At 38.9% G+C, this 13,429-nt stretch overlaps 1 long non-coding RNA gene across 2 annotated transcripts; it reads left to right on the plus strand.

The window, feature by feature from the left end:
• Nucleotides 1-5,416: 5,416 nt before the first annotated feature.
• LOC141350118 (uncharacterized) lies at nucleotides 5,417-7,215 on the plus strand. Of its 2 annotated transcripts, none has more exons than XR_012358090.1 (2): nucleotides 5,417-6,399; nucleotides 6,684-7,215. It is a non-coding gene; the product is annotated as an uncharacterized lncRNA (long non-coding RNA). The 2 variants fall into 2 exon arrangements; XR_012358091.1 differs by having other exon boundaries at nucleotides 5,417-6,395.
• Nucleotides 7,216-13,429: the final 6,214 nt, after the last annotated feature.

Genomic DNA, 13,429 nt, shown 5'->3' on the forward strand with positions numbered 1-13,429 from the left:
TTTACAAAGTCCATCATCTAAAAAGGGATTAGACATAGCGCCAGCGCAACTGGCTATTAAAGGGGATGAGAGATAAGACTCTCATTGGTTTATTGCATATTGTGCCCAAAACACACCCATTACTCATTACAAGAATAGGAACAACCTATTTATTAAAAAAAAATTCCCGTCGTTTAATTAGCAAAAGTGGATTCGGACACCCCCGTTTAGACCATGCGCTTAGATCGTTAAAATAGGGCCCACAATGTGTATTATGTGATTATTTCCCACGAGTTTCTGCTCAGAAGTTGTGTTATTTCAAATGTTTATAGTTTTTTTATGTTTTTAAGTGCACTAACAGATTATAGTTTATAGTAGGGTTTTTTTAAGTTCGGGATGTAATTGTTTCCCGGACAGGGTTTATCCTAGTCCCACACTACAATGCATGTTTCAGATGCCTTAATTTAAAAACCTCTCGCATTGACCTATCTTAGCTTATATTTTTGTAAAAACTACTTAGATGTTCTAATATAACTAAGACCTAGTATTGGATTAACCTAATCCCTCTCCGGGAAACTGCCCGAAAGTGTATGTTCGTGGAAATCAAAAACGAATGCTTGAAATCTCTCGTATTCACAAACAGTCGTGATTTATGTGCCTAACATTTCAATTTGGTTATTGCATACAAAGCCTCCTCATAAAATCACTTTATTAGATTTATTTTCTGTGTTGGTGTAAGGGAGCAAAGTTTTTTTTAAAAGTAAAATAGCCTTTCATTTACATGAGTGGTTCTCATTTCTGGTCCTGTGGAACCGCAGGTCGGTACATTTTATATGTCTGGTAAGAAGTTGATGATTTAAATCAGGTATATTAAATAAGGGCACCATACATAATGTGCAGTGCAGCGGGTTCTTGGAACAGAATTTACTGCCTGCTATTCTAGAAAGCATTTTATTTGACAAACAGGAGCTATTAGTATTATATTAAAGCTAAGGCTGTAACATTTAAGTGTGTAGGCTCAGACTGAAAACTCTTTTCATGGTTTCTTTATAATTGATATGTCCAGGCAGCATTTGGGCTACACTTAATTGCAAAAGTTTAATCAACTTGGATTTACTAGTCATTTCAACTGTATTGACTAGTGATGAGTTGCTGTATAAATAAAGTTGACATAACTAAAGCAAATTCAACTTGATTTAATAAGTTAAAGCAACTTATCACTTGTCAAGATATTTGAAATGACTTGTAAATCCTATTTGATTAACGTAACTTTTTTTCTAGCAAATCACAACACATCCATGAAGCACACATGTAATTTGTTAGATTACAAAACCACAAAGTAGAATTTATAGTAGGCTCGCAAAATTGAGGCCATGGTGATTGTGAAAAGTTGTTCCTTACTTGGACTTTCTTAGAAAAGAATTTGGCACACATGGATCCTTCGGGTGTTCTGTGTCTCAATCATCTCGCATACTAATTTGTCATGTAAGCCGAGTCGTGTCTACACATTTCGGCTGTTTTACACATACATGCGCGGTGGCTCATGAAGTTTATCATTACGGTATTCATCTCTTGTGAAATCATTTTGTCTCTTTCTTTACACCTCTTGATTATATCGTGTCTACCCCGGAGCCATGAGCTAGTGAAGTGAAGCAAATCAAATTGCAATCCCATATGCAAGGCCCGCCTTCCCTAACAAAGCTGCCAGAGCGAGTCATACTTTCCAGACAATGAAGTTGTGATGCAGACAATATCACATCGTTTCATGGGTCAGAGGAAGTCGAAGTCAGGGGCCTTTGTATTATAATTAAGCACCATCTTGTTGGAAATGGCTTGGAGGCTTTATAGTGACAGATGGGAGTCTCTGGACACTGAGCGAAGGCTAACAGTTCCACTGCGAAAGGGAGTGTGGCGTGATAAATCGGATGGTGTGGAGGAAGAGGTGATGTGGAGGCTTTCGCCCTTTATGTGCCCTCCCGCTGACAAACAGTTGTGGTGAGAGGAAACGATCACGGAGCGCTTCTAAGACTGCTTAAAACTGCAAATATAAATCTCACGAGATGCATGCAAGAAATTGTAACATTTCTGGCCGTAGACAGTTGTAGTTGAAGAGTAATTTGATTGACCTGAGTTTTGTAAAATGTTAAGTGGCTTTTTTGTGAAGTCCCCTTATGGCGCTTTTCCATTGCATAGTACCCCACGGTTTAGTTTAGTTTGGGTCGGGTCAGCTCACCTCACTTGGTGGTTAGCTTTTCCATCGAGTTTAGTAACACTTCGCAGTGGGAGGGATTATAGGCGTGTCGTTATATTTGCGCTGTGACATCATAAGTGAGAGCGTTGTTGTACATTTCCATACATTTATTTATTTCTCAGTCCGCCACAAAATTAAAATTGACCACAAATAGATGTTTGCACATCACGTTTATCACTAACGTTACCTCTGTCTCACATGACAGTTTCTGTTCAAACAACGCGGCGTCAGTCGATGGCAGTTCACTGAGCCTCATTGAAGTTGCATTTAAGCATATAATGCTGACGTGCTCGTCGCGAATGTTCCGCCACAAACTGCAAGTTTGGAAAAAACTGTTATGGTGTCCCTTATTCTCAACCTGTGGATGTTTTTCGTGAGTTTGGGAACTTATAGCAGAGCACAGATGACAACATGTTTGCTCGAGACAGCGCAAGCTAGCACAGGTAAAGCTAATCTTTTACATTATAGCAATGACGCTGTAGTGACAATTCTCTCAGACCAATCAGTGACCTACAGTGTTTTCGCTTCACGTTTGGTATCAGCTCGTGTCGCTTGGAACCCCAACCGAGGTGGTACGATAAAAAGTATCGGGTACTACGTACTGCACCCAGTGGAAAAGCTCCCAAAAGTAAGCTGACCCGACCCAAACTAAACCAAACCGTGGAGTACTATGCAATGGAAAAGCGCCATTAGCTTATAGGAAGAGCTCAGGATTCGAAACCCTCTATGGGTCCGATCACACCAAAGGCGTTTATGGCAGTTGCAGGTGCCTTTTTTAATGATTTTCAATGGGCAGTGAGTGTTATGCGCAGGGGCGCCGCTAGCAATTTTGGGCCCTATAAAAAAATAGGGGGTCGGGCCCCCACCATACCCATTTCGCACCAAACATACAATCCAACATAGTGTAGCTATTCAAAATCTTTGTCTGTAATTTAATAATACAGAACTATTTATTATGCTATTGTTTTGACCACAGTTATCAGTATTTATGGATACCTAAAATGTCTGCAGCTAAGATATTTTATAGTGCAATGTAAATTTAATTGAAAAATACAGTACATTAAATCAAATATTCAGAGAAAATGCAACATTCTTAAAGATTAAAGATAAATGTGACCATGCCTGTGAAAACCCAGCTGAAGTATTTCTTTGTAATTTACTGTTTTCCACATAAAATCATCCTATATAATGTAAAGAACATTTTGTGAAAATATAAACTTGATATCTTTAATATTGACTGAGTAATGTCATGTCAACGATTGAAATCATAGTGAAATTAATGCTAATAAAACTGTGATGCTTTTTATCTCACAATAAGATTTGAGACTTTTCTGATTTTCACAGGCAGTCTCAGTAACATACTGTACCCTTGAGCTGTTACACACACGACAAAGGGGACGAACTAAGTGTGTGATGAGATCGTAACAAGGCGTGGTGAGCTTGAACCTGCTTACATCACGAGGCATTTTTTTGGACCCAACATCCAATACAAAAATTCAACTGCAGTAGCCACCGTTTAACCTGAAGAGGGCAGCACTCAGACGTTTTTACACCAGTATTGAAACACTTTATATCCAAATGTCAAAAAACTTACTAAAATCAATGAACAGCACTAATAAAACTCCATTCTTACAGATCATTAACTAAAAAAAGTTGGTTTAGGGTTTTAATACTCTTTAAGAAAACAGATATACTGTTATTAAATGATTCTTCAGACTGTTTTTTAATCAACGGGGCTCTAAAATGAAATGAATGACAACTATAGCAGATTACGACATAGATTTACATTGATTTCTTAAACCTGTTGCAAGTTGAGAAGCTTTATAACATAACTGGACTAGTTTAGCCTTAGTTGCATTTCAGTTTTATCACAACCAACTCGATTCACGACTGCATAAAAATACTTCCTTAGCATATTGCGTTACAAAACTAGTGTGTAACTGATCGCATTTCTAGTTTATGTTAGTTAGCTTATACGGGCTACGTTAATTAAACAGTTTATAAGGGCTGACTTCGCGTTAGAATCATAACACAAAACAGGGAACGTAAATCCCCTTGTGTTTTTTTAAACTGGGGTGAACAGAGCGAAGACTTATTACAGTGGAAAGAAAAATGCATTGTATTGACCCAGCGTCACATTGTGTAAACTGCATTTATAGTAAGGAAGTGCACATATGCAGATATCATAGCAAATAGCAGTAAATACACACACCTTGCTCTCTTGTGAAGTTCACTCCTCACTGTGAGACCGTGGATTGAAGACGGCGGTAAAACGCAGAGTAAAGACGGGGCGGAGCTAAGAGGGCTCAGCTTAATAAGGGGGTTGCGTGTGCGGCACAGTCCTTGGCTGGGGCCCTCAAAAGTTCGTGGGCCCTTAGAATCGTCCTAACTTTCCCCCCCCTTACGGCGCCCCTGGTTATGCGTACTGTTTGTGCATGTCGAACGCCTTGCGTTTTCTGCCACCAGCCACAACACGCGTTTTTGAAGGAGTGCGGAAAATGCCTGACATGATTCACATCTTTCCATTGTCCAATCGAATGAGTGGAGAGGCGGGCCTTCCGTTGTGGTGACAAAAGTTTACAGTTGTGCTTGGAACAACCGGAGACTGCACTCACTCACTCACTCTCCCAGCGTGTTTGTGCATTTCTCACCCTCAATCAAGGTCAGAGCAATCGCCCTATTTTTAAAGTTTTTGCTAATACGACAGTTAACAGAAAAAGAATGCTCGCGCTTCAATATTTGATTTTCAAGACAGCTGACTCGGTGGTTGCCGAGCAATATAAAAAGCTGCGTCACACTCATCTTTTTTAAAGTGACCAAAAAAGTGCCTTGCGTTTCCAAGCATTTAAAACGCATTTGGTGTGATTGGCCCTTAAAGCAACACTATGTAGTTTTTCAACCTTTAAATAATGTCTCTAAAATTATTTCAGTGATAGAACAACTCTTAAAGGAATAGTCTACTCATTTTCAATATTGAAATATGTTATTACCTTAACTAAGAATTGTTGATACATCCCTCTATCATCTGTGTGCGTGCACGTAAGCGCTGGAGCACGCTGCGACGCTTCGATAGCATTTAGCTTAGCCCCATTCATTCAATGGTACCATTTAGAGATAAAGTTAGAAGTGACCAAACACATCAACGTTTTTCCTATTTAAGACGAGTAGTTATATGAGCAAGTGTCACAAGGTGACGATCTTTCTAAGGGCGGAACCAAAGTTAGGGAAGTTTTGGTTCCGCCCGGAAGGTTTCCCCACCGGGCCACATACGAAGACCGACCTTTTTGCTTCCTGGTTTCCAGGGAAACGCTATCAGGGCTTTACGAGCCACAGGTGTGAAGCATCAATGAAACGAAGTGTGATTGGAGGTTGCGGAAAGAGGAAGCATTTAAATAGCTCTGTGGGAACACAAAGAGAGTGAAGCGATTGACACGAGAGCGATGTACACGAGCGGCGGTTGACACGGGGGAAGCTCCTTTGCCAAAGGCAAACAAGGACACACACCTTTTGAAGAGCCCGAAGGCTCTGTTGATCCGGGGATCGCTGAAGCGACTGGAAAGAGGACAGAGCCACAGGAGGCGAAAGGAAGGCAGGCTGTGGATCTTTAAAAAAGGAGCACCCCGAAATCGCTGATGTTATCTGCTGTGGGTGGTTGTGTATCGTAGCGCTGAGTTGGGCTCGCCGGATACGCTATTTTGGATCGCTGCATTGCTCTCTCTCACTCCCGTTTGGATCCTGCATCTATGCTGATGAAGATATCGACGACATTATAGGTGAGAGAAACGAAGGAAGAGGAAAACTTACTGTTGTGAGTATACACCGGTGGAAATGTGGTGATGGTGGCTGGAAAACGCCCTGTTGATGCACTTTGGAGTTATTGCAGCGTGAAGTCAACCTAGGACGAAGGATGACAGAAATTGTGAGTAACTAAAACCTCTTGAAGCAGGTGTTTTGCATGTGTTGACCTATACATCGTTCTGAGTGTTTTCAAGAGCGAGCGAGTGGCCCTACCCCTGTATCAGCGCGGTGGGTGAGCCGAAGGGTCCTTGTGTGGAAGCAGCTACAGTGACGACAACAAAGAAACACTAGGCCATCTACCATCTCCCTTTTTTTTCGCCCAGAGCAAAGTGGAAGAAGACGGGTGTCATTGTGTGCACTGAGCGTGGTGGGTGAGTCTTTGGATATAGAAATTTTCACTTGAACTGGTGCTGTGTAATGCTGTGTATTGCCGTGAGAGTGCTGTGTCTTGTCTGACGTAATCCCGCCTTCAGTCACTCGCCCCGGGACGACGAAGAGGAAAAAACAGCGCTAGAAAACATCTGTACAATTATGCTGTAGTGTGTTTCAGTTTAACAGTATTACGGAGTGGCGGTGAAGAATTGTGCGATTGGCGGTGTGTGTGAGTATTACACCTACTGTTGTTACTTTACCTGTGTCTGTTCCATCATTACAGAGTGGAGGCGAGTGAGATCCGCCGGCCCGAGGTCCCGACGAAAGGGCGCCCCGGTCCAGTTTTCGATCGACCAACGGGTCTCGAGGAAAGGGCAGCGCTCGACCCGGTGTGCTGGCGTGACGTCCTCGCCCCTCTGCCAATCAACGAGTCCGCCGAGTGGGTCCTGGCCCCCGGCGTCTCATTGCAAACCACTGTCCAATCAACGCACTGCATAGCTAGCCAGCGTTAAGCCCGCCACCCGCAGTCATCTGTGGAGAGAAAGAGAGCCAGCGTGAGTACTGAGATATTGAGTTGTGGAGAGAGCCATACCTACCTGGAAGCTGTAACCCGCACAGAGGTGAGAGAAAACCTGGAAAATGATTCACTGTGTCCCTGTGTTCCAGCAGTCGTCTGTGGAGAGAAAGAGAACTAGCGTGAACGCTGAGATGCCGAGCTGTGAAGAGAGCCTAGAGGGGCCGTTATTTTAAGTTCCCCCTTTTCCCTGCCCTATTTATTATTTTTACGTAAATTAAATAAAGTACATTTTAATTTATGCCTACCTTGTGTGTCTGGTCATTGGGGTGGCTTTGGGAATCTCCTCGAGGTGGAGAAAGGGGCGTGACCTTATTTACATCTGGGTCCACCCCGACTTGTGACACAAGTTTGGTGGTACAAAATAAAACGTAGCGCTTTTCTAAGCGGATTTAAAAGAGGAACTATATTTTATGGCGTAATAGCACTTTTGGGAGTACTTCGACTTGCCTGAAAAGTCCGCTCCCCTTCTCACTCTCATAATGGGAGAGGGAGAGTGTTACTGCGCCGAGTCGAAGTACTCCCAAAAGTGCTATTACGCCATAAAATATAGTTCCTGACACAGAAACAGTTGACAGGGCTAATAATGGCTGCCAAAATAACACACTTATTGAAATACAGCATGGCTCACATCGGACAAACTGATTAAACACTAAACGCTGTTCTTTCAAAGGTTTGGCGTCAGGCGAATAATTGTGTCTCTTCTCCTCATTAGGTGCACTCAGTGACATCTTGAGGGTATTTTTATCTATTTAAATAGGTGAAATAATGACATGACAAAAGCAAAGGGGAGAGCAATCATTTTGGAGCGGCTACTAAATCTTCCTTTTCTGTCGGTCTGGAAAGTTTAAACAGAAAAGGAGGCACTTTAACTATCATTTAAACTTACCTCTGTCACACCATCAACCCTAATGAACTCTGAATCACCATTGAATGTTTGAAGTGGGGGAAAAAACCTCATCTGACTTTATAGCTGCTTCTGAGTGGACTTCTACTCGGCTCTGGAACAGTTTGGCATGTGAAAAGTTATGTTCAAATGAGGGTGGTTGTGACAGAATATATAATATTATATTTAATCAAATGTGTTTGCATATTAAGGCAAAAGTTAGGGGGGTAAACTCATGTTACTTGAGTTTGAGGAGATGCATGTAATGTACAATACAAACATAAATAATTATTAAGCTACTTAACATTAATCATTGCTTACTATTAGTTCATGTTATCTAGTGCATAATGGTAACAAATACAACTTTATTAAAAAGTGTTTAAATTCTGTGGTCATATTTATATAAAAAAAAGATATATATATTTAATAATTTACATATTCATTTTATTATTGATTACCACCCCCCATAATACACTCTTCATGCAAACGTGCATTATTCCCCAAAAGTTTTATAAGCATTCACAGCATTTTTATGTGATGATGCACCAAAATGTAATTTTCATGCAGTATTTGGTGCATGATGTCATGTAAGTATACCGCAATCACGGCTTTTGATTACACCTGCGCTGGTCTAATCCGCTATGCATGAGCGGAAAAGTAAATGGTTCTTCTTCCTTTCCCCGTCTCTTCCTGATAGCAATGGACCTGTTTTTAGCTCCTCATCTGTCAGGGAAGAGAGTGTGTAGGATGACCGAATAATATTGAAGCAGAGATGAGGTGGTGGTGGTGGTGACAACGGAAAAGTGTCTGCTCGGCAGAGACAGTAACTGACCCTTGAAATGCAATAGCAAGCTTCCATGAAATCGAGCATTCAATGTTGAAGTAGTTTTTAAATGATTTTGTTTCAGTATTCAGATTTCCATCAGATCCACAGTGCTGTTTATAGATAAACTGGACTTGAAAACAGATATTTTGATTCACTAGTATTACAGACAACTGTGTAGACCAAACTTTTTGTGAAAATAGGGAAAATTAACAATTCTGTAAATGTAATGTGACTAAAATGCATACCATAAAATTAGGGTGACTTTAAGGTGGCCTGGTCATATGAATTAATTGTCTTTATTGTCATTGTATACTCGATACAACGAAATTGCAAAGCTTCTGCATACGGTGCATGATACATAGAGATAATAAAAACATAAAACGAAATAGTGTACAATTAAAAATGTTTAGGCTAAGACAAGGATTAAATAGAATAAAAACAAAAAAAAAATAATGATGATAATAAAACACAGTTTATCGAAAAGATTGATAGGTTGATGATGACACAGAGTAGGAAGCAAGTGCATCCTGGTGTTCAGAACATATGCGTGTTCAATGTAATTATAGCTCTTGGAATAAAGCTATCTTTAAGTCTTTAAGCATCTGTAACGCCTACCGGAGGGCAACAGTTTGAACAATTGGGAACCAGGGTGAGAGTGGTCATATATTTTTTACCTTACGATTTCTTTTTTTGTCTTGTTTTTGTGGATGCATGTAACACCAAGAATATGTTTTCTCTTTTTTACAAAATTTAATAGACCTATTTATTTATCTATTTATTTTACTTTAATAAATGTACCTATTTGTATTCCCAAGTGCCACTTAAGATTGTCAAACCCTTTGATGTGTTCTCTTTTTTTACCACTGCCATTTTATATACAGATACTGCCACAAAATCTGCAAAAAGACGTTAAAGTGAGCAGCTTTCTGTACACACATGTGATTGAATGTGTCTGGTCCAGCTTCAGTCAGACATGATCATTACTATGACCTTCAGAGATCAGAATTGTTTGGATTCATTCTCGGTCCTCGGTTTAATGCTGCATTTACAAAAGCCGCAGTATAGGTGTGAAGCGCGAGTGATTTCAATGTTAAGTCAATGTGAAGACGCGTTGACGTGTGTCTGGAGGTCTCGCGGCGCGAATAAGGCGTTTTGCACGGTGCGGAAGACGCGATTCAGCCTTATTCGCGAGCCTTGCGCGGTACGCGCGAAAGGTGCTTTTGGTGCATTTTACGTTTGATGCGAATTTGCGATTGACGCCTGAGTTGAAAAATTTGAACTTTGCGCCGGGTTAACCAATCAGGAGCCTGCTTGCTGCTGTGGCAGCAACCCCGCCCAGAGTCACTCATTCAACCTGAAGGAACGCTTGATATTGTCCTTAACAGTCACCCGGAACTATACAACATACGTTTTTAATTTTTATAGAGGAGACAGGAATAAAAAGGACCTTGCTTGGAAGAGTGTCAGTGAGGACATTGGGCAACCTAGTAAGTTGTAATACACATTTCACTTTTGAGTCACGTGACGTTTATCGACCCGTGTTGTTTATTTTTCCCCTATAGTAAGGTTACAAAATACAAACCAGTAACTTTCTCGATAAATGCACAATCAACATCAGTCATCTTGCAAACAGACAACTGCATAGAACTTGCCCCTCCGACAAAAAGCGGATTTTGCCTCTGACGCACGTCAAATGCTTGCTTTTTCCACACGTCTACTTCGCTCTAGACTTGCAAATGTATTCAAACTGTTTAAGCGGCAAACTAGGTGCTGTATTTTGACGCCTCAAACACAGTTGGTGTAAATGCAGCATACGTGCACTCAGTAGTGCATACACGGAGAGACACGTTTCAAAAAGCAAGCAAACATAAAATCTTTCTATTCTTGACAGGGCACATACTGTACAAACAAAATGATCTCCACAGTTCTTTTTCTAATAAAACATTTGTTTTTGTCTTAAGTGTATGTATAGATTACAGTCAGAAACTAGTCTGTGCTTTTTTGGTCTTAAAGAGACAGTAACCTCAATGAACCAATTTAAGTCTGTGTAGTTAATGTTAATCCACCAACCCAAGACAAAAGAGAAAATCACTTCTGTAGCTCTAAAAATAATTACAATAATTATATTTTATTTATACAATAAAGACAGTGTTATGATTAATTTAATTCGATTTCTGTCCCTAATGCTAATTTCAGACCTTACTTAATGTGCACCTTTTTTCTTTTTTATAAATGTTAGCAATTTCTTTATTTGTTATTTTTGTCGCATTTTTGCTGATCCGAAAAATAATCCGATCCGTGCCTCAAAAACTGTGATCCATCACACCCCTAGTAAAGTTATTACACAGTCATAGCCATAAATGCAAATGGCACTAATATTTGGCATAATAATTTCTTTCAATGTTTTGGTTTTTGGCCGTGGTTTCCTCTTTTTCGGCCAAGAATTTTCATATCGGTGCATCCCTACTTCAAAGGCTTTATGATGTTTTATGACCTCATTCTCTTACCCCTGAGATCATCATTTCATCTGTATTCATATTAAATAACCTCTTTATGTTTCACACAATATGCTCTCTTATTGCAAGTCAGAATCTTTTAGGCGTCTCTTTTGGTGTTCAACAAGCATTACTTTGCTCTCACATTCACAATGTAACCTGTGCATCATCCTATCACAACTAAATCACATGCGCCATGATAACTTAACACTCACTTTCCTGTAGAGTCCAAAAAATCAATTTTGTGTTGCAACTTGAAGCACTCAGGTTTTGTATGGGGCATGGGACAAGTTTCTTGAATATGATTTGAGTTTTGGTATTGAACATTGAGATCGGATTGAAGAATATTTCATGAATACAACAGAGGGAATGTTTTTTTATTTCTCAAACAAAAGCTAAAACAATATCCCTCTGCTGTTTTTTTCCCGGTCATATTCTTCATGATTTCATGTATTGAAATAAAATACATGCTTCAGAAATGATTGCTTCTGGTGCTTACCATGCTATTTGATTCAGAAGTAATTTTGCTGTATGTGAGTTAATGTTTGAATGCTAACGTGTGTTCATCCGGCACTGTTTATCTGAAGTAAACAAGGATTGTGTAGGAGCAGAGGCGTCATGCCCATTGAGACTGAGGGGGCACGTGCCCCCTCGGATTTTGGAGCCAAGTTGATTTTCCATGCAGCCTTAAAATGAATTATCTAACTTTTTTATCTATAACTTTGTTTCATGGACAAAATGTGATCAGTTCTTCACTTTTCTGAGATTTTTGCTACTTGAATCACATGCACGATCACGGATACTGTGTAGAAAGTCAAAGATGATAGTTCAATGTACATTTTATATGTTTATATCTAGATTAAACCCTAGAGGGGGCGCAGAATCATCATGTGCTCTGAATGTGAGGTCAAATATAATGCAAAAAATGCGTTCCTATAATAATTTTATATAAATATGCTGGTAACACTTTACAATGAGGTTATTTGTTAACAATGCATTAGCTAAAATGAACTGACAATGATCAATACTTCTACAGCATTTATTCATCTTAGTTCACGTTTATTTTTAACATTACTAATACATTTATAAAGTCAAGATTTTTATATGATAACATTCATTAATGCACCATGAACTGAAACTATTGACATTAACATTAACAAGAATGAATACATATGGAAAAACTATATTGTTCCCTGTTTGTTCATGTTAGTTATTTAAAAATTATACACTTTCAATGCAAATAAACAAATAATAAAGTGAAAAATGTTGATTACAGCATTTAGCTGCATCTGCTTATGTTGCATTAAAGGTTTATTTTTATTCACTGTTTTTGCAGTGTTAATCGTTACACCCAATCACAGCTGTGACTGTTGACTTTTTTTCATTAAAGTGTGAAATAGCAATAAAATCATTCATAAACGCTTCTAGTCTATAAAAATATGGCTTATAAGAGGTTTTGATGTTTAATTGATGTTTATAATTATGATTACAGTATGAAGGGTACTGTGCACACTGTGCCCCCTTAAAAAAGTTAATGCATGACGTCCCTGTGTAGGAGAGTGTATGCTAACATTTTTCAAAAATTTTGTCAAAATCATTGTACTGATATAAAAATGTATCATCCACTTTTGGAGGTGGACTGCTCCTATGTAGACTGTTTCTCTACACTGCATGTTAAATGCAATGGCTCGAGTGGGTTTTTTTAATAGATTTTTTTTAATAGATTTACAGTTTTTGGAAATTTGCATTTAAAAAATGTGGAAAATCACATTTTAACATTTCCATTTAACTCATTCCCCACCAGACATTTTCTGAAAAGTTGCGCACCACAAAAGATTTTCACAAAATGCTTCGAGGAAAATTTTCTTCTAAACATATATAAACATACAAATATATCAAATAAAAAAATAACAGACCCTCTGCTTACAAACAAACAACTTTCATCCTATCTTATACTCTGCTTATAAACTCTTAAAAATTTTGTTTTTCTTTAAAAATATTTTTTTTTAGCAAATAGCTGAAATAATTGCAATGTGGTAAAGGAATTTTGTTAGATATCAGATTCAGAATGATTATTAAAACATACACAGAGTTTAACGTTTTGGCTTCAGTTTTTTTTTTCAAAAATTGGGTAATGCGGTATTGCAACTTAACATAAAAATTCATCAGGAACACGTTTATTCATGCAAATGTTTTCTCTTAATTAACTAGATAACTTGTCAAATGGCGGGGAGATAGTTAAATTATG

This window comes from Misgurnus anguillicaudatus, chromosome 16 (assembly GCF_027580225.2).
Source record: "Misgurnus anguillicaudatus chromosome 16, ASM2758022v2, whole genome shotgun sequence".
Taxonomy (NCBI): Eukaryota; Metazoa; Chordata; class Actinopteri; order Cypriniformes; family Cobitidae; genus Misgurnus; species Misgurnus anguillicaudatus.